At 37.9% G+C, this 22,716-nt stretch overlaps 1 protein-coding gene across 4 annotated transcripts in view; it reads left to right on the top strand.

The window, feature by feature from the left end:
* The window catches only part of LOC106083679 (adenylate kinase isoenzyme 5), a 114,111-nt gene that overhangs the window by 17,158 nt on the left and 74,237 nt on the right, over positions 1 to 22,716 (top strand). The window lies entirely within an intron of this gene.

Below are 22,716 nucleotides of genomic sequence, written 5' to 3'. Positions count from 1 at the left end.
GCCTATTGATTAGATACGGTTATTTCACAGTAACAAGAGAATGAAGATATATTTGACTGGGGATTAATCCTCATTTTAGTTCATCCAGCAAATTCTTATAAAGTTTTCAGGTACCTTGGAAAGAATTGGTCTGTTTTTCATTAGTATTTTCCATGATTTGGTGCAGTGGGTGTTCAGACTACGCCAAATCATGGAAAATATGGTAAATAGAATTTTATACCCTTCACTACCACTTTAGTACAGCGTGTCAAAACCCAATGTGGTAGCAGTTTACATTAAGACTCACTAAACCTTTCTTGAATATGTTATTTCAAGTCTTCAAAAAAACGGGTATAAGTTGAAAAGCTTCTGTTTGTCAGTGCAGGATACACACAGATGTTCGTTTTTTTAACTTCCTCTTCTTTGACGTCCTCGTACTTCATCAGAAATCATTTTATTCAATTGTTATACCACAAGAACAGGAGAAGTGAGATGAATTCTATTTCCTACTGTTTAACCAGCCAGATCGTCTTAGAAAGCCTGGCAAATTCCAGTAGATAAGGTTTGGTTGAAAAGAGGGTGTGGATATTAATCCGCCCCATGCCACTATAGACATACACCTAGGCCAGTAATCAGCTTGTTATGCGCTCTTAATTTTAGATGTAATCTTGAAAAAGAAAATCTAATTCAGGAGTTCGGTGCTGCCTACAAAATCCATAATTTCTGGTATTGTGTCCCCACCTATGTGCTGGTGTCTGTTTGCCACGAAAGCCGGGCATTGACATAGGAAATGCTCCAACGTTTCGTTAGCTTCCCCATATGCCCAACACATGCTATCACTTGCCTCATCTAATTTGCACAAGTGATTTCGTAGTCCTAAGTATCTCGTTATGATATTGAAAGCTTTACTGACCTCCTTCTTCATTCCACTCAGAAATAGCCTCGTCTTCTGACGATCCGGATCTCCCCATAGAATTTTCGTCGTTGCATGCGCATTTGTCGCCCACGCCAATAACTTGCATAGCGTAGATCCGAAAAGCATCGTACTAACCAAGTTTTTGACGGCAGTTCTCTGGTCTTCACTGTCATATCGTCTAATTTTTCATTCCTCTTATTCAGCTATTGTCCGGCACCCAACCAATGCGGATTGTGCCATCCTCAGAAAAGGCGTTAATCTCCTTACACTCCAAGACTGTCCGTGAGCTTACCGTCCTGCCCTGATGGCAAATTTACTGTCCGTATAGATGATAACATCACACCACCGAAGAAAGCATTTCGTCATCGCCCCAATCTGCGCTTGCAGCTGTATTATGGTCAAGCAGAAGAAAATAGATCTCAGTCCCTGGGTTCCCAATGTAGGCCCCAGGCCCATTATGTCCTCTATCAATGAACTTTCAAATGGCTGTACCACAGTTCCGCTGCTTGCAGCAGTGCCTCGGACTCGGCCTCAAGTGTCATTTCAGGTATCCGATCGGAAACCTTTTTCATTCTTTCCAGGTTTCCTATCGTCGCCTCAACTATGCCGCGATTGATTGACCTGCTCCTATCCTCTATCCCCATCTCCTTGAGTCTCACAGCCGCAGTGGCTACCTCACACTTAATCTCTATGCCTATGTCCTGGATATCTAGAATAGTCTCCAGTGCCCTAGTGTGCGAGGTCTTCATTGCTCCAAACACATCATGTCCTCTGCACCTATTGCATTATCCTTACGTTGCACTTTTTCTCCATTGCAGTCCACCAAAATACTGAGTGGTGAACAGGCAGATTTCAGTCTTCTCTGGGTTAACAATGAGACCCCTAGATCTGTATCAGTCGTATGCCATCTCCAAGATCCTTTCGGCTCTTCTGCACAGCTGATTCGGATCCTTACCTGTTATAAGTATTATAACATAGTAAATAACATAGGTTATTAATGGTGGCCACCCATAGGAGTGCTGATAAAATAAGTCACGGTGGCGTGCCCTGTGCCACTTTCTCCTTTATACCAACACCTGGAAAAATTAGCCTGCTGATATCAGCAAACACTGTCTGCTGAAATTAAATTAAATTTTAAGCTTTTGAATAAATCCATTAAAAATTTTTTAACTTCTATACAACAATTGAGACGTTTGCTACATATAAATTAAAAAAGTAAAAGCGTGCTAAGTTCGGCCGGGCCGAATCTTATATACCCTTCACCATGGATCGCATTTGTCGAGTTCTTTTCCCGGCATCTCTTTTTAGGCAAAAAAATGATATAAGAAAAGATTTGCTCTGCCATTAGAGCGATATCAAGATATAGTCCGGTTTGGACCACAATTAAATTATATGTTGGAGACCTGTGTAAAATGTCAGCCAATTCGTATAAGAATTGCGCCCTTTGTGGCCTCAAGAAGTAAAATAGAGAGATCGATTTATATGGGAGCTGTATCGGGCTATAGACCGATTCAGACCATAATAAACACGTAAGTTAATGGTCATGAGAGAATCCGTCGTACAAAATTTCAGGCAAATCGGATAATAATTCCGATCTCTAGAGGCTCAAGAAGTCAAGATCCCAGATCGGTTTATATGGCAGCTATATCAGGTTGTGAACCGACTTGTATCTTATTTGACATAGTTGTTGAAAGTAATAATAAAAAACGTCTTGCAAAATTTCAGCCAAATCGGATAGGAATTGCGCCCTCTAGAAGCTCAAGAAGTCAAGACCCAAGATCGATTTATATGGCAGCTATATCAGGTTATAAACCGATTTGAACCATATTTGGCACAGTTGTTGGATATCATAATAAAACACGTCGTGCAAAATTTCATCCCAAATTGCGCACTCTGGAGACTCAAGAAGTCAAGACCCAAGATCGGTTTATATGGCAGCTATATCAAAACATGGACCGATATGGCCCATTTACAATACCAACCGACCTACACTAATAAGAAGTATTTGTGCAAAATTTCAAGCGGCTAGCTTTACTCCTTCGGGAGTTAGCGTGCTTTCGACAGACGGACGGACGGACAGACGGACGGACATGGCTAGATCGACATAAAATTTCACGACGATCAAGAATATATATACTTTATGGGGTCTCAGACGAATATTTCGAGTAGTTACAATCAGAATGACGAAATTAGTATACCCCCCATCCTATGGTGGAGGGTATAAAAACTTTCCCAATTTTAGACGAACACTTTTTGTATAAAAGCATAAATTTAATAGTAGTAGTTTTTTTGTCTACTGTGCAAAATTTTAAAGTTATATGCTTGTAAAACAACATGAAATATAACCAGTATGGAAGGGCAAAAATCGGGCGGTGCCAACTGTATAATACCCTCCACCTACCCTATAAGTACAATGTGGGAGCTATATCCAATTCTTAACCAATTTTGATGGCACTATATTCAAAGGCATATTGAACGCTTCAACAGCATCTTCTGGCGACCAAAATCATTGACCACTACTTTTTTTCTTAGAGTGCGGGAATAAAAGATATCATTGGGTGTCAAGTCAGGGCTTTAAGGCGGATGACCTTTAAATTCGAAGTTTTGGCCGGTCAAAAAGCCGTTTGTTTAGGCCGCACTCTTTTAAAGAAAAATTCGTCTTCTCTTGTTTGTTTTTCGAATCACTCTCAAGACTTCATGCAAAATGTGATGTACCGGTCAGAATTGATCTCCTACGTTGCTCAAGCGGTACAACCGCCCAATGACCAGTTTGGCGAAGAAACAGGCGTCCATTTGCTTTGAAGTGCTTCTTCCACGATGAACTTTCGTTAAATTTGACTCGTCTTCGAAGACCAATACGGTCGATTGTTGTTTTGTTTCGAGCACTTACGCATAGATCCACGATTTTGAAGCACCGCGGTCTTATTTTTTCAACATTTCTTCGCATTAATCGAGAGATTATCTAATCGTGCAGAGTCCAACGAGAACAAATCTGTTTTATGGCAATGTGTTCGTGCAATATCATATGTATGCTGGTGGAAGAAATACCCAATGTTCAATGCTCAAAGGCCTCCTTTTTATAGCCGAATCCGAACGGTGTGTCGTAGTGCGACACCTCTTTGGAGAGAAGTTTTACATGGCATAGTACCTCCCAAATGTTGCCAGCATTAGAATAGAAAAACCACCGCTGAAAATTTTTTCTGATGGTCTCGCCAGGACTCGAACCCAGGCGTTCAGCATCATAGGCGGACATGCTAACCTCTGCGCTACGGTGGCCTCCATTTATAGGTATAATAATTTCGTCATTCTGTTTGTAACTCCTCGAAATATTCGTCTAAGACCCCATAAAGTATATATATTCTTGATCGACATGACATTTTAAGTCGATCTAGCCATGTCCGTCCGTCAGTTTGTCTGTCGAAAGCACGCTTACTTTCGAAGGAGTTAAGCTAGCCGCTTGATTTTGCACAAATACTTCTTATTAGTGTAGGTCGATTAGGATTGATTATATTATATAGCTGCCATATAAACCGAACTTGGATCTTGATTTCTTGAGCCTCTAGAGGACGCAATTCTTATCCGATTTGGCTGAAATTTGGCATGACGTATTTTGATGCACAGCTTTCAACAGCTGTGCTAAGTGTGGTGGAAATTGGTTCATAACTTGATATAGATGTCATATATACCGATCTGGGATCTCGACTTCTTGAGCCTCTAGAAGGCGTAATTGCTATCCAATTTGGCTGAAATTTTGAACAACGGCTTCTCCTATAACCTTCAACGTACGTGTCGAATGCGGTCCGAATGGGTCTATAGCCTGATACAGCACCCATATAAACCGATCTCCCTATTTTATTTCTTGAGCCTCTAGAGGGCGTAATTCCTATCCGATTTGGCTGAAATTTGGCATGAAGTGTTCTGTTAAGATTTCCAACAACTGTTCTTAGTATGGTGCAAAACGGTCCATAACCTGATATAGCTGTCATATATACCGATCTGGGATCTTGACTTTATGAGCCTCTAGAGGGAGCAATTATTATACGATTTGGCTGAAATATTGTACAACGGTTTCCCCCATGAACTTCAACATGCGTGTCAAAAATGGTCTGAATCGGTCTACAGCCTGAAACAGCATCGGGGGTATAGCTTGAGATACCGGAAAAAGAATTCGACAAATTTGATCCACGGTGGAGGCTATATAAGATTCGGCCCAGCCGAACTTAGCACGCTTTTACTTGTTTAAAGCTATTTGGCTGAAATTTGGAACTGTAAGTCTAACTAGGCGTATCGATACTCATGCCGAATACAATTCCTGATAATGGCTATGCAAATTCGGCCCTGCTGAACTTGAGGTATTTTTACACATTTAATTCCTTTTTCCCATAGCATGGGGGTTTGTCTTCAACACACCAAAATTATCTACAGTTTCGGCAAATGCCAATAATTTTTTTAGCACCCATTTGGTGAGTCGTTTGTGCACCGCGCACACCGGAAATGTGAAGGTGGTTACAGCTATCCGGCAACTACAGGAAATGACGAAACTATTACCCGTTCGTGTTGACGTGTTGTTAAACATTTTAATTGCAATTTACAGCTATTTTGTATCCTGCAGACATTAATAACAGCCAAAGGACCCTTAGCACAAAAATATGGTATAAAAACGAAACCTGAGAAAACGATAGTGACAGACGTTTACGTGCAAGTTCTCGTATTTCCGGAAGATAATAGCCAGTTTATTGTGCCACTTATTCCGTTTGGTTCGTTTTCATTGTTGTATTTATGGCACCATGAAATGACAGAAAAGTTTTGCTTTCTTTTTCTGTGCTCACATCTAGGGCATGAAAAACCATAAGAATTTTTTCATACTTAGTATAGACGAAGTAAGCAACAAAGCTGGGCTAGGATATGCCAAGAAAAAAATGGTCCATTATTATATTTTTTCTTAAATAAACAATGTTTGCAATTTATAAGTTGCAGCTTTAAACGACATTTGGTTAAACAACTTAGCAAAACAATAGTAAACCGTTGGGTAAGGTATTAAATTCAGAATGCAAAGTTCTTTTTGCATAGGTTAGTATCACAACAAATAAGTTGCAGCATATTGGATATACATAAGTGTATATCCGAAGTGTTACCAAGTTTGCACTGGTATATCTGTCAAACTATTATATAGTTTTTAGTTTACAAGCCATGTGAAATGGTTAGATCTGAGGTCTTATCAAGATAGTGTGCAAACTTTTAAAGCCCTAGGTTGTCCGGGCGCCTTTTGGCAGGCCCTAAATTTGGTCACCTCGGTATTACGCGTAATTATTCAGGGTGTCAAATCTTCATTTATGGTCTATTTTTATTTTTTTTTTTTTTACTGGATAGTGCCCGAAAATCCCTACAAAAAACTCTGCTGGAGATCTACGATATCTCTACTGGTTTCGGAGATATTCGACTTTTTGTGTAATTTTGACCGAGACCTACTTAGTATTTTGCAATTTGCCTCTACCGATATCTCTACACGTTCTCACACGGCACATTTCTCCCACTGTGCAACGTGGGCAATTTGATCAGATTTAGCCTCTGTCAATAGGGTGGTAGGTTAGGTTTAGCTATGCATAATAACACGAATTGTTATTGCACAGACAAAATTGCAATCGGTCGTACTCGTAATGTTTGGGTCCACTATCTGTTTAGTCCAACGCTTAACGAAACCTAAAGAACCATAAGCTTTATTCCCCATCAATGATATATGTGATCTGCAGTTTATCCTTTGGTCTAACTAGAATCCAGAATCCATGGTTGGTTTCACACTGAGGCGAACCATTTACGTATTTTTGTTATATTTAAATTCCATCAGATTCAGTTGAGACCAGTCGTATAAACAGTTATTTCAGTTGAACCATATCAGTTTGAATGGTTTAAAGAGTTTAACATCATCTGGAAATGAATGATATAAATAAAAAACAAAATAGGGCTAACAAGACTATCTTGTAAAACTCCAGATAGAACATCAGTAGATTTGGAAACAGAAGTATTCGGTCCGATTAGAAAGAATTGCGTCCGATTAGAAAGGTAATTTTATATCCAAGCCATGATTATGATTTACTTTATTAAAAGCCTTAATAAAATCAGTATATAGACATTGTTTCAAACAGGATTTCAAAATCCTTCATTCACAGTTATAGTCAATTCCAAAACAGAATCCATACTGATATCGTGATAACAGTGATGGGTCTTGATGAGACAGTAATGATTTCTGAAGCGATAAGTTTTTCGATTCTTCTGTATTTGATGACATCACATTTACATCTACTTTAAACAAGAAATTTTCCATATTGCAGGAGAAAGGTGTTTCCATAAAGATTCATTGATCAATATTGGACAGGGAATTTTCTAAACTACTGCGAAAATTGCGAAACTGCGAATATTACTATAGATACCATATGGACCTGGATAGTAGGAATATTTTATATTTCTCAAATATTGGAGTGTTGAATCAGCTGTTGTTAGGGCAACCGATCTTAAAACCGATAAGGAGGGAGGCTGCCATAGTTGGGTTTGGAGATTCACTTTACAGGCTAGACAGAAAAAATTTTGAACTAAGTTTGACCGAATAAATATGGCATTGTCTTATAAAAAAAACTTTCGAACAAGGTGTTAATTTTTTTAATAATTTTTCTACATAGAATTTCGATTTTCTTTTGTATTACGGCAAATGGTTGGTAAACAAGGCATACGTTGAACATAATTTTAATTGTACGAATTAAATTTTTATTTAATAGTAGAAATTGTGCATTGATCAAGATTATATTCCCTTTCACACATATGTACGTTATGCGAAAAGAATTGAGAATGAGTCAAATATATATCTCGCCTCTATCATATACAGAAAGAAAGTGGCGAGGCTTAACAAAACAAATATCAAGATAAATAGAAATTGGGTAATTTATCTCGAAATTTTAATTATTTAATTATAACTTCATAGAAAAAAAAATATTATTGTGGAAAATGGTACGCTGAAATAGTGAAAAGCGAAAAAAATAGGATATAAACAAATAGAGTAGGTAAACTCAAAAACATAACAAATTGGAGGACATTGTAGAAAGTACATATGTTATTTTTATAAATTATTATATAATTTTAATAGTTCATTTATATATTTAAAATAAACAATAAAACAAAATACACAAAATAAAACAAATACCCAACGCTTGGGTATTTATCGGGAAAATACCCAATAAATACTTTTTTGGGGTATTTATAGTTTTGCAGATATCTTGGGTATAAAAACATTTTCCAAACAATTTTCGATGATTTCGTATTTTTTTTATATAAACCTGACCTTCTGATCTCATAAAATTGGATTTTAGGTATTGCAATTTTTGCCAATGAACATTCCACTAAGGAACAGGGGCAAACTTCTCACATATCAATGAGTGCAGTCCGATTCAAGTTTAAGCTCAATGATAAGAGGCTTCCTTTTTATAGCCGAGTCCGGACGGCTTGACGCAGTGCGACACCTCTTTGGAGAGAAGTTTTACATGGCATAGTACCTCATAAATGTTGCCTGCATTATGAGGAGAAAACCAACGCTGAAATTTTTTTCTGATGGTCTCGCGAGGATTCGAACCCAGGCGTTCAGCGTCATGGGCCTCCACTACACCTTTGGGTCGAACATCGTTAAGATCGGACCATATTTGGGTATAGCTGCCTTATAGACCGATCTCCCGACAAAGAGTATTGAGCCCATAAAAAGAGAATTTTTCGTCCGATTTGGAATGAAATATAAAACAGTGCGTTTTGGTATCCCTCTTAACCTTTTTGTTGAACATCGTCCAGATCGGACCATATTTGGATATAGCTGCCATATAGACCGATCTCCCGATATAGAGTATTGAGCCAATAAAAGGAGTATTTTTCAGATTAAGTTAGAAGCTGGGGTATATATATAGACCAATCTGCCTATTTAAAGTTTTAGGTCTATTACAGAGAGGACAGTGGGTTGTGTTGGGCCTCTCGAAATCCTAATTGAATACGGTCAAGATCGGTCCAGATTTCGATATAACCGATGACTCGACATAATGTCATAGATCCTTAAAAGACGCATTTCTTGTTTGACTTCGCTGAAATTTTGGGACAGTATGTTACGTGAGGCCCCCGACATCCTTGTTTAATTTGGCTCAGATTAAAAAAGTATATTTGATTAAAGTTCATTCTAAGTTTTATTAAAAATGCATTTACTTTCTTTTAAAAAATCCGCAATTACTTTTTGGGCAACCCAATATAATCCTAAATTTATAATGATAAATGTACCACACCATATAATGAAACCAGTATCATACGTCTTTAATTTTGTTCTCACCACAAGCTTCTTCCGCAGGACTTGGAAGCTTGCAGTTCCTGTCTCAAAGAATGGAAATGAATTTAGACCCATCACGATATTGTCTTTTTATTTTTATTTTATTTAAGCGAAGATAAATTATTGACGGATAAACAGTCTGGGTTTAGACCTGCTCATAGCTGCACCACAGCCCTTATTGATGTAAGGTTCTAGTTCTTCTTGATCACTCAAAGGCTTTCGATATAGTGCACCATTTAACATTATGCGACAATATTACACATATGTTTCAATTCTCCAATATCGCTGCTAGGTTGATATCGTCATATTTGCAAAACCGATCACAATATTCCGATATTCAGATAAAGGGCTAATAGCTAATAGCCTCTGTATAGCAATGATCCACCTAATGCCATCAAACATTGTAATCTTAGAATGTAAGCTGACGATGTTCAACTCTACACTTCAACACCAGAAGCCAACCTAGATAAATGCTTTGAATCAGTAAACCAGGACCTAACAAACCATTTGCAGAGGGCAACGGCCAGCGGTCTTACCCTTAATCCTATAGTAAGTCCAAGGCAATCTGTATATATAAGAGAAGCACAACAAAAGATGTCTTTGACCTATTGTATATATCGGAAATTCAAAAATTGAGATTGCTCATAAAGTGAAAAACCTTAGTGTAATTTTCAATGAACTTTTAAGCTTGGGTGATCGCATGCGCGTTGCGGAAGAACAATAAAATTCGTTCATCACTACATTGAAAAACATTGAGTATATGGGGTCTTATGGGGTTTAATTGGCTATGACAGAATATTTGTTCCACTAGCCGAACATAGAATAGCGTTCCAAGCGCCTCGAATTTCTGCGCTCATTCTAAAATCTCTGACATCAAGTTTCGACGTGTCTCCCACAACTTGATCTTCCCATCGGGATTTTGGTCTTCCGGTGTGCGTGTACCACCGTGTTTGCCATCAAAAGACTTCTTTGCTGGAGCTTCTTCATCCATTCTGACAGCATGACCTAGCCAACGCAGCCGTTGTATTTTGATGCGTGTAACTATGCTATCGTCGTCATACAGCTCATACAGCTCGTGGTTCATACGTCGCCTATATTCTCCGTTAACGCAAACTGGTCCATATATTTTACGAAGAATATTTCTCTCATCTGCTTTCACAAGTACCCATGCTTCAGAACCATATAACAGCACGAGTAGTATCAGTGTCTTGTAAAGTGTAGTCTTCGTCTGTCGAGAAGTGGCCTTGTTTCTAAACTGCTTACTTAGTCCAAAGTAGCATCTGTTTGCCAGTATTATTCTTCGTACCCAGCTGGACCAATATCTCCGATGTTGTTGCCACTCTCAAGTTTTGCTCCATGTAACGAATCAAACGGCCAAACGAATCAAACGCATTACACTCTCGTGGCACAAAGCAGAGCGGATAACTCCTCCATCTCATAAGTTTTACGACGGGGTTTGGATGCAACCATTGAAGAAGAGCAACAGCTGGTTAACATCTATCCTGTTGAGGGTTCTAAGAGTTAAGCCATCTAGCACGTGTGTCTCGGTGCGCATGTACTTGAAGGTATTCTTTACTTTGTACTCAGAAAACGGCTCCGTGACCGTTGTGTCCTGGGGGAAAAAATCCATCATGAGGCGCTGCGTGTCCAGTCCAAGTTTTCCAGAATCCTCTTCGCTAAGCTGCGTGGAAAGGCCTCATATTCCCGTTGGGTTAAGCGAAACTCCTTCGCCCGTATTCTCCGGGCGCCCATCGGGCCTGATAAGACGTATCTATCCTGAACCTAGGAGAAGGTGCCAACCCGTCTTCACTCCCCTCCGTCATTACTCATAAGTTTTACGACGGAGTTTGGATGCAGTCATTGAAGAAGAGCAGTAGCTGGTTATCATCTATCCTATTGATGGCTCTAACAGTTATGCCATGCAGGCCGGGTGTCCGCATACCTCGCCTCCACAGCACCCATGCCCTCGCATGCGCTGCGGGTCCAGTCCAAGTTTTACAGAATCCTCTTCGCTAAGCTGCATGGAAAGGCCTCATATTCCCGCTGGGTTAAGCGAAAGTCCTTCTCCGGGCGCTCATCAGGCCTGATAGGACTTATCCATCCTCAACCTGAGAGAAGGTGCTAACCCGTCTTCTTCTCCCCTCCGCGATTACCCGCACGAAATCGGCAAGCGCTTGACTGCCACCAGGGGAGCTCACAATTCGCCATCGAATTCCGAGCTCAACCGCAGGACCAACAAGGCCTCCCTAAGTAGCTCGTTCTCCATCACTAGCACTAGAAGATCCAGCATCACTAACGACCCTTACCTGGCTCTGGCCTATTGCACCGATGCGATGTAAGACCTGCATTTTCTTCATGGAATCGTAAGATCTTGTGCGATTCTCGACCAGGACGATAATGGTTGTCGGGTTTGCTGGGTCGAGAGACACCTCCAGCTCTACCAAGGCTGCACACTGTCTTCGGACGCGAAGGGACCTCTTTCACAAGTGCCTGCTTGTATGCTGTCGGTTGGGCGCCTCCAATGTTCTGGCTAAGGCTCGCATAGAAATCCCTTCATGTGAAATTATACGTGAATTGTTGCTGCAGAGATAAGAGCAGCGAAGATTGCTGCTGCGAAGATTGTTGATGCGGATTATGACTGCGACGATTGCAGCTGAGGCGACTGATGTTACGGAGATTGACATTCAGAGCACTGGGCAGAAATCACATTGTCAACACCCAACAAGACTGTCGGATTCCTCAAGTCCGTGCCAGTTCTGAATTGATTGTTAACTGAATGTGTTAATAATTTAAGAAGAATACACCTTTCGATGCTACCCTAAAAATTAAGTTCCACAGTTGGTTACGTTACTACTATCCGCGGAAAAAGATCCGTAGTCCTCTTTTTACCCAGAACGAGTACATGAGCCCAATCAATCCCTTCTATCTCAGCCTTCAGGACCAATCCTTATCCCGAAGTTACGGATCTAATTTCCTGACTTCCCTTACAAACATTATTCTATCGACTAGAGACTCTTCACATTGTAGGCCACCTGCGGATATTGGAGGCCGTACCAACATTTGGATTTACCAATTAGTTGACAATTTTGCGTGACCCCACCATAAATTTTCAAGGTCCGAGGAGAAAATATCGACACAAAAGCAATTGTCATGCTCTTTTAGTCCATCTACCATATCTCTCCTCGAAAGACTTCCATGATAGTACGACTATAAAGCGGAAAGAAAACTCTTCCGATATCTCTCGGCGGCTTCTTCATGATCGTTACTCACGACTCACAAGAAAATCATGACTCATGAGACAATCACGAGTCACGGTTAAACAACTAATTTTCCATCCAGCGAATAATAATTTTTTTCCATGCTTCCGATATTACACAGCATTTGAACGTACGAATATTAATGTAAAAAATTTATCAGCCCTGCATAACAAGTTATTTTATATTTTCATTTTTATGCACTTGTAGTCAGATTCGTACGTTAAAATACCGTATGATTTGAGGACATGCAAAAAAATTTTGGTCTTTGTTATGTGAGTGGTAAGTGTCTCGTGAGTCGTTAGTGTCTCGTGAGTCGCTAGTGTCTCGTGAGTCGTTAGTGTCTCGTGAATCGTTAGTGTCTCGCGAATCTTGAGTGTAACGTGAGTGTCTCTTGAGTCGTCATTTTCTCGTGAGTCGTGAATAGTGTCGTGTGCATGATTTCACTCACTTACACTCACGCACGAAGAATTTTAGTTCAATCACGATTCGTCAATCACATCAAATCACGTCCACACGCTTATGGCTTCATAACATTTATGTTGAAGTGTGAAAAAATGCAATTTGCAAAACATCTTAACTATTGTGAACGGTTGAGATGTTTTTCAAAACGTCATAAGCAAAACGAGTCAATGTAGACATAGCATTAGTGTTTGTAATATTGCCAAAGTTCGACCAAATTTATAAAACTGTACTGTAGTGTCAGCTGATCCAAGAATCAACTAACAGAAATAGACAGACAAAACTCGGTCGACTTACAATGGAAACAATTTTGAAAACTATGTCATTCGACACGCTTAGTTCATCCTAAGAGACACCGACGTATCACATTACTATTTCATTCATATGTTGAGCAAGAAATAAACGAAATTCCCGCCAATATTTTTACATTGCATGCCCGTCGAAACCAATTTAAGCTTATTTGCCAAGTTCTTTGATACAACATTAATAACAAACGTCACTTCAATGGCTGCCCTTACTGTAAATATACCCACAAAAACCTACCCATTTGCAGGCAAAAGTTATTTGTGTTCCTTTTGGTTGTTTACTTTTATCGATTTTCTTCTCGCCCGCGTTCAACCATTTAATTGACATGTTTTTTTCCATTTCCCTACTGTCGACTGTCATATCCTTTAGCCGTGCACACTCAGTCACACCTCCTATATGTACACGTGTTATTATCTTCTGTTAGTGTGTGTAACGAACAGTGGAAAATAAGCAAAACTCGCGGAATGTCATTGTTGCATGTAAAAATAATTTTGACTCACTGGTTCATTTACTTTCTCTCTCATTAGAAGTAATCATAGGGTTTTCGTACAGCAAAAATTTGCAATGCAACAACAACATTTACAATCAAACAATTTTTCATAAAATGTTCACAGAAAGGGGAAGTGTCAATATAGAGTGTAAAGCTAGAAAGCAGGGACCTAATCACGGCATTCGATAACGTATTCGTTTTAGCTTCAAACAAATTGTCGATACGAAAACATATTCGAATCACGGCATTCGATCTGAATTTGATACCATTTTGTCATCGTACAGTGGGAGAAAATCGAAAAAACTAATAAAAAATATGCCGTGTGAGAAAGGGTGGAGATATCCCTTTGGAATTTGGAATGGCTGAGGTGTTATCGAGATCAAGGTACTAGGTGGTCCGGGCGTCTCTTTGCAGGCCCCAAAATTTGGTCAACTCGGCATTTCGAAAAATTTTTCGGTCTGCCAAATCTTCATTTGTGGTCCGATTTTCAAATTTGGATACACTATTTTGCTGGAAAGTGCTCAAAAATCCCTACAAAAAAGTCCGCCTGAGGTATATTATATACCTCCTTTAGTTTCGGGGATATACGAGTTTTAATTTTTATTTGTTGAAATTTTGGCCGAGATCGACTTCGTATTTTGCAATTATTCATTATTTTTGATTACTCAGTTTTAATTATTATTATTTGATTATTCAATTATTATTATTTTGTTATTCAGTTTTAAGTTATAAAGTTTGTATGTCCAAAAATGTGAAAAGTTGAATTTTTTCCATTTTTTGGTAAAAAAAAAAAATTATTTTCATTCATTAATTTTTATTGAAAAAGCTTGCTTAAATACCTTCATTTTTTAAAGAAGATACATTATAGATTATTTTTAAGTGAAATTTGAACAAAACATATTAACTTAACAACACTTTAACAAGATAATCTTAAAAAGAATCGAAAGTCGAACATCATTTGAAATTGGCTATGACAAGGTTTCTCATATTATATGATTCCAAACCATACTGTCCCTGAAACCACAATTTCTTATGATTGTTGGGGCTTTTTCATGAAGTTGACCAAATTGATTGTTGTTATTTAATTCATTCATAATAAATAGACGAAACAGGAGAAGAACACAACTAAATTAAATGTACAAACAATCATCAGGAATCCTTCTCGATGACAACAGAGCAATCGAATATTATTTCGAACAAATGAAACTTGATATCGACTCCCGTGATTGCAAAAATTTACTATTCGATTGAAAAATCTCGAAGTCGAATACCGTGATTAGGCCCCAGGTCAAATTTCATATCGTGAGGAACATACGCCTTGTCCTCCACAGGGTGATTTTGAAAAGTAAAACTTAATTTAACACAATATCATTTGTTATATCAACCTTACAGTTTCTTCAAATTCTTACCAAATCGTATTATAGGTCCATCGATCATAGTCTAGAATCACACAAAAAATATTGCAAATGCAAATTTACCCATGAACATTCCATTCCTATTAAATTTTTAAGCTCAATGATAAGGGGCCTACTTTTTATAGCCGAGTCCAAACGGCGCGCCGCTGTGCGACCTCTTTGAGAAGAAGTTTTTACATGGCAAAATACCTCCCAAATGTCACCAGCATTAGGAGGGGATAACCAGAGCTGGAAATTTCTTCTGATGTTCTCAAAACCACATGTGCAAAATTTCAACTAAATCGTATAAGCCCTCTAGAAACTCAAGAAATCAAGACCCTAGATCTGTTTATATCATCATCTATATCAAACCGGTTTGGCCCATTTACAATCACAACCGAACTACACTAATAAGAAGTATTTGTGCAAAATTTCAAGAGCCTACCTTTACTTCTTTGAAAGTTCTGTGGAATTCTGTGAGAAACGTGGTTAAAACAAATCCATCGCTTTGTTGACGAAGCACTGTTGTGAATAAGATTAAGCTACTATAAAAACCAAAGTTGTTGTTATACAAACCACCGTAAGATAGGGTATACTTATATAGTCATTCCGTCTCAAACACCTCCAAATATCGATATTCTACCCCATAAAGTGTATATATTGTGGATCGTGATATTCTAAATCGATCGAGGCATGTCTTTTCGTCTGTCGGCAGATTTTACGATAAAGGTTGAACGAATAAAGCTTGCCACTTGAAACTTTGCAAAGACACTTTTTAATGCACGTTATTGGAGATTGCAAATGGACCACATCGGTTTAGATTTAGATGTGACCCCCAAATAAACCTATCTATCGATTTGATTTCTTAAGCCCCTTATTATACGATGGGGCCTAAATTTCGCACAATGACCTTCGTACGACTTCCAACGTCTGTGCCAAGTATATTGAGCCACACGCATCATATTACATAAACTTCTCGCATCATAAAACATAAACTTCAATATCTCGTAAAGTTGCAAGTGGACGAAGATAATTCCTACCGCAAAATAATCACAAGAAAACATAGGCATTTATGAAAAAGAAACTAGACTCAATTCCTATATTTTGCAGTTTTGGTGTAAGCTACTTTAACATAAATATTTTTCCATAGCATATAACTTGAACTTATATCCCAAAATTATATTTTTTCAACTTAATGCATACCTCTCTCAAGGAAAAACACAAAATTTTTTTCACTAAGTTGACACAAACGCAAATTTATAACGTGTTTGACAATGCAAAAAAACATGTGGTAATGCTTAGTATGCACCCGCTGAAATATATGTGGGGTTTGACAGCTTACAGCTGTTCTACTGGACCGAATCAATCAATAGGTCTGTTCGCGTACTTTTCCAGAAAAAATTTGCAAGTAAAAATGTACAGGAGAGTAAGAGCCATTTTACTCTTTTTAAAAAATTTACAAGCAAAAGTACGCGAACCACTCCAGTGACTGTGACTTGTAACTGACATTGCAGATTAACTTAATCGGAACTGTTTAAAAATAAGAAAGAACCTCCTCGAGTTATTCATTAGTAAACGAGGAAACATATTCTAGTGTGATATTTCTAATTTCCTGATAGTGAAGGTTATTCTAAACGCAGATATGAATAGAAATAGCACACTTTTTAACAAATACCATAACCTGCTTGCTTATACCGAATAAATTGGCATCAATTGCCAGTCAAAATGAGCAACAACTGCTACCTTTCCAAAAAAAATGTAAGAATCAAGTTTTGTTGGTGCATCATTACAAGGCGCCGACTAAAGTCAAACAATCACTTAAGAATAACAAATTGGTTGTCGATAATTTAAAGTTTAAAATTTCAGTGACTACGTCTTCCGCGGTACCATTACAAACAAAATAAACGATATCAGGATTGGGGTCAAATAAGTAAAAACGTGCTAAAATCGCCCGGGCCTCATCCTGGGAACCCACCACCATGGACTCCGCTAAAAATTAACACAAACAGAACTTATTTGAAGGGTATAATTTTACTTTAGGAACCAAATGCCAAACTGCCAAACCAGGCAGAGTAGTAGAAGGTGAGTGTGAAAATGGGTTTATAAGGAAGCTATATCAGGTTATAGACCGGCTTTTCTGGGCTTAAAACCCTAAATCGGCAGATCGGTCTGTATGGCAGCTATATCTAAATATGGCCAGTTGTGCACCATATTCGGGTCAGATGACGGGATGCTTAAAACAACGCATTGTTTCATTAATTTTAAATCGAGCTTAAGACCTTAAATCGGAAGGTCGGTCTATATGGGACCTGTTCCAAGGCGTAAACCAACATATATGGTTTATTTTTGGTCCTGAATCTTCTATAATAATAAATAACATATGTGTCATGTTTCATGCACCTAGGTTAACTCCTTCTATTGTTGGCCAACTTTTCTTCGAACTCACGACACTGTGGGTCGCAGAGCCATGTTTCGAGGTGTTACAAATGGAATGACTAGATTAGTAACCCCCCATACTATGGAAAGGGGTATAAGCAGCGACTAAAATCTACTGATAAGGACGTAGAAAGAATGTTGCATTTTTTTTGACGACGACCCTATGTTAGGTTAGTTTAGGTTAGAGTGGCAGTCCATTTTTTCAACATACTCAGACGATTTTAGTACATTTTGGTATCACAGTAGCAACATACCAGACCTCTGGTGGGAATCGCACTGATAGTCTGAGCACGCAACCAACTCGGCTACCCTATCTTAAAATAACAACTTTCGGCAGTTTTGGAATACATCCAGATCCCCAAGGACTACATTTTTTCTTCATCTTTGCAAATAAAAAAAAAATATATGTGCTCAGAATTCAAACACTTGACCGGCCGTAATAGGCAAACATATAATATAACAAAAAACAGTAATTCGTCTTCAATATTTAAGCAGATTGAGATTCCATTGCAGGATATTGTTGGGCTTTAGACCATTGTTTAATGCTTTCTATTCGAAGAATAGTATAGCAAAAAACATTTAAAAAGTCAGCAAAAAGTGTGTTGCAGATTTTTATTCCCTACACCACCACTGTGGAACAGGTTATTAAATTTAGTTTATTTGTTTGTAACACCCAGAAGGAAGAGAGATAGACCCATTGACAAGTATACCGATCGACTCAGAATCACTTTCTGTATCGATTTAGCTATGTCCGTCTGTCTATGTTAGTTCGTGTACAAACTACAGGTTGCAGTTTCCATTCGATCGTCTTCAAATTTGGCAGGAAAGATTTTTATGACTCTCGACTTTACTGGTGAATTATATATATATATATATATATATATATATATATATATATATATATATATATATAGCTCTCATATATGTCGCCCGATTTTCACTTCTGGAGCCACTGCAAGCGCATTTATTGACTAATCTTTTGTGCAACGCTTACCTCGACGACTACCACAATATTTATAGAGTTTGGTCGAAATCGGATCAGATTTAGATATAACTCTCATATATATGTTCGTCCGATTTTGAGAAATATTGCAATAAAGTGCTCATTTGTTAACAGATTCTCTCAAAACGGAAGATTTTTTGATTTGGAATCTGATAGAAATCGGTTTAGATTTAGATACAGCTGCCATTTATGTATCGTCCGAATTTCACTTCTATTGCCAATCTTGGTAAAATTTTGCGACTACCACAATATCTCAGAAGTTTGTTCGAAATCGGTTCAGATTTAGATAAAGCTCCCATATGTATATGGTTAAAATTTTGGGTAATTTGCAATATGTTGCCATTTATCAACCGTAGTTATAACAGTTTTAACATATTTGCTGTACATTTTAAACGGATTGTGAAATAGTAGACGGGAATTTGTTTGCTAAAAAAGCAGTAATGTCTGCTTTCCTAATTTAAGCAGGCTTAAACTGTCGTTTTAGCAAACATTTTTGTTATTTTGAATAACAAATTTCATTGAGTATTGAATTCGAGACTTCTCTCGCCGAACCATTTCGAGTTTTGTTGAAATTTTTTTTTTAACCACCTTCATGTTGTTTGGCAGCACTACCAGTATCATTATAACGACTAATGGTGCGATACACTTTAAGAATTTTGGGTTCGCCAACTATAGCCGGTTTTGATTTTCCAGCCAAATAGAATGTAATCATACTATTATGTTTGCACTACATCCGCCTTACTCTGATGGTTTTACCATTCATGATGGACATGCCAAAACTTGTTCGAGGAAAAAGCATATCGAAACTAATTATCGAGTTTTTTAAGTGCAGTTCCGTTCTAAAGACCGGTTCGCAGCTCTAGCGAAATTTTTGAAAGCAAACACGTACTGACAAACAATAAATGCATTAAGTAATGTAATAATTAATTCTTTTAATAAAACTGTTTTGCCAACCAAACCGAAAATGTTGCTTAGGATATGTCAATTTTTTAACGCCGGTGCAAAATTTGCTTTAGTCCTTCTCCCAAAATGTTGGAGTCAATTTGCGTACTCATTATTTTCTTATGCTTTATACTGATATGATAGCCACCATTTCTTAATAATTTCTTTTCGTATTCCGGGATTTTCTTGAACAGAAACAAAAATAATTCGCTTCTTCCGTTTAGTCAGCTTACTTGGGCGCCCAGTACGTGCTTTGAACAGTACAGAACAGGTAGATTGGAAATTTTTAATAAATTACTGGATAGTAAAATGATTTCTCACGAGAGTCTTAGCAATATCTGGATAAGACTAACCTTCTTGCGCATAGTTAAAATAATTCCTCCACCAATTTACTTTTTTTATACCCACCACCGAAGGATGGGGGTATATTCATTTTGTCATTCCGTTTGCAACACATCGAAATATCCATTTCCGACCCTATAAAGTATATATATTCCTGATCAGCGTAAAAATCTAAGACGATCTAGACATGTCCGTCCGTCTGTCTGTTGAAATCACGCTACAGTCTTTAAAAATAGAGATATTGAGCTGAAATTTTGCACAGATTCTTTTTTTGATAAGCAGGTTAAGTTCGAAGATGGGCTATATCGGACTATATCTTGATATAGCCCCCATATAGACCGATCCGCCGATTTAGGGTCTTAGGCCCATAAAAGCCATATTTATTATCCAATTTTGTTGAAATTTGGGGTAGTGAGTTGTGTCAGGCCCTTTGACATCCTTCGTCAATTTGGCTCCGATCGGTCCAGATTTGGATATAGCTGCCATATAGACCGATCCTCAGAATTAGGGTTTTTGGCCCATAAAAGCCACATTTATTATCCGATTTCGCTGAAATTTGGGACAGTGAGTTGTATTAGGCCTTTCGACTTCCTTCGTTAAATTGGCCCAGATCGGTTCAGATTTGGATATAGCTGCCATATAGACCGATCCTCCGGTTATGGGTCTTAGGCCCACAAAAGCCACATTTATTATCCGATTTTGATGAAATTCGGGACAGTGAATTGTGTAAGGCCCATCGACATCCTTCTTTAATTTGGCTCAAATCGGTCCAGATTTGGATATAGCTGCCATATAGATCGATCCTCCGATTTATGGTGTAAGGCCCATAAAAGCCACATTCATTATCCGATTTTGCTGAAATTTGGGACAGTGAGCTGTGTTAGGCCCTTTGACATATTTCTTCAATTTGGTCCAGATCGGTTCAGATTTAGATATAGCTGCCATATAGACCGATTTCTTGATTTATGGTTTTGGGCCCATAAAATGCTCATTTATTATCTGATGTCGCCGAAATTTGGAACAGTGAGTTAAGTTAAGCCCCTTGACATACTTCTGAAATATCGCACAGATCGGTCCAAATTTGGATATAGCTGCCATATAGACCGATATCTAGGTTTTAGGTTTTTGGGCGATAAAAGACGCATTTATTGTCCGATGTCGCTGAATTTTGAGACAGTGAGTTTGGTTAGGCTCTTCGACGTCCTTCTTCAATTTTGCTCAGATCGGTCCAGATTTGCATATAGCTGCCATATAGACCGATCTCTCGATTTAAGGTTTAGGGCCCATAAAAGAGGCATTTATTGTCCGATTTCGCCGAAATTTGGGACAGTGCTTTGTGTTAGGCTCTTCGACATTTTTATGCAACTTGGTCTAGATTTGGATATAGCAGCCATGTAGACCGATATCTCGATTTAAAGTCTTGGCCCCATAAAAGGCGCATTTATAATCCGATTTCATTGAAATTTGACACAGTGACTTATGTTCGGCTTTTCGACATCGTGTCGTATATAGTTCAGATCGGTATGAGGTATATGAGTATAAGCTATGAAATTTTCACCGAATTTTGATGAAAGGTGGTTTACATATATACCTGAGGTGGTGGGTATCCAAAGTTCGGCCCTGCCGAACTTAACGCCTTTTTACTTGTTTTGGACTCATGTTAATTTTTTTTATCTGGAAAACCCCTCTTTTGGCCCATACCAAATCTAATTCAACCCAATTTATTTTTGTTTTTTACACATTAATTTTCTTACATTTACGTGAATACCCTGAATTGTATGTGTAAGAATTTAAGTGTAATTTGGTTGTAAATTATTGCAAGAAAATCGCGGACTTTGAGAAACAATGCGAAAAGAGAGTTAAGTGTCTGAAAAATAAATCAAAATTAAATTGAAAAATCAAAAATGTTGATTTGGTTTCTTATAAACAAATCAAAATAAAATACTGAAGTGTACGAATACTTATTCCGGCATGTGTACATACATATAAATAAACATTTGATGTGAGGTGTCCTTCTGTCAAATTTGATTGATTGCATTAGGCCTCCCCAGGTATGAATACGTTGAAAATAACCACGTGTCTCTAAACGAGAGGAATTTAATCGTTCCCAAAAGTATTTCATTCCATTCGACCCTGAGATTGGAAAATGCCAAAGGATTGATTGTTTTGCTCTTGGATATGGATTTAAAATATTACCTGACTCCCACTGCATATGGCATTGAGAACAACTACGAGCATAAAATGGGTGTTTATTGTTGTAAAACTTGTCATCAAAAGAGACGATGGCTAAAATGAAAATTGTGTCACAAATGATATAAACAAAAAAAAACAATAAGACCGACATACGAGCATGTATACAAAATTATTAACACGTTATAGCAGTAATGGTAAATTGGGAACGAAATGGTACGAAATTGGCATTAAAATGTACTAAGCGAAATATAGTACAGTTGAAACCGCGCAACTGTAATACGATTTCTAAAAAAATCCTGTGAAAGATGGTGAAAAGGACCATATATTTTTAGTATTATTCAAAGCAATCCAAATGGGTTAATTGACGATTTGTCCCTTAATTGAAAATACAGCCTAATATAAAAAAAAACTTTATATCCCAAAATTAGAAATTAGAAAAAATTGCATCATCGATAAAATATGCAAAAATATAACAACTCCAGTTTTTCGTCGTTTAAATGATAACGAATTTCACTTATCCGAACCATGCTTAACTGAAATTTACGGCTAACTAACTAAAGAGGCATTTTTAGCGTTTAAGTTATCCGGTTTCGTGTTCCATTTCATATAGTGCGTTGCACGTAATTGATGGATTATATCCCAAATTGGACTA

Source organism: Stomoxys calcitrans, chromosome 3 (assembly GCF_963082655.1).
Source record: "Stomoxys calcitrans chromosome 3, idStoCalc2.1, whole genome shotgun sequence".
Lineage (NCBI taxonomy): Eukaryota > Metazoa > Arthropoda > Insecta > Diptera > Muscidae > Stomoxys > Stomoxys calcitrans.
The sequence above is the reverse complement of the archived record's forward strand: the minus strand, read 5'-3'. Positions and strand labels throughout refer to the sequence as shown.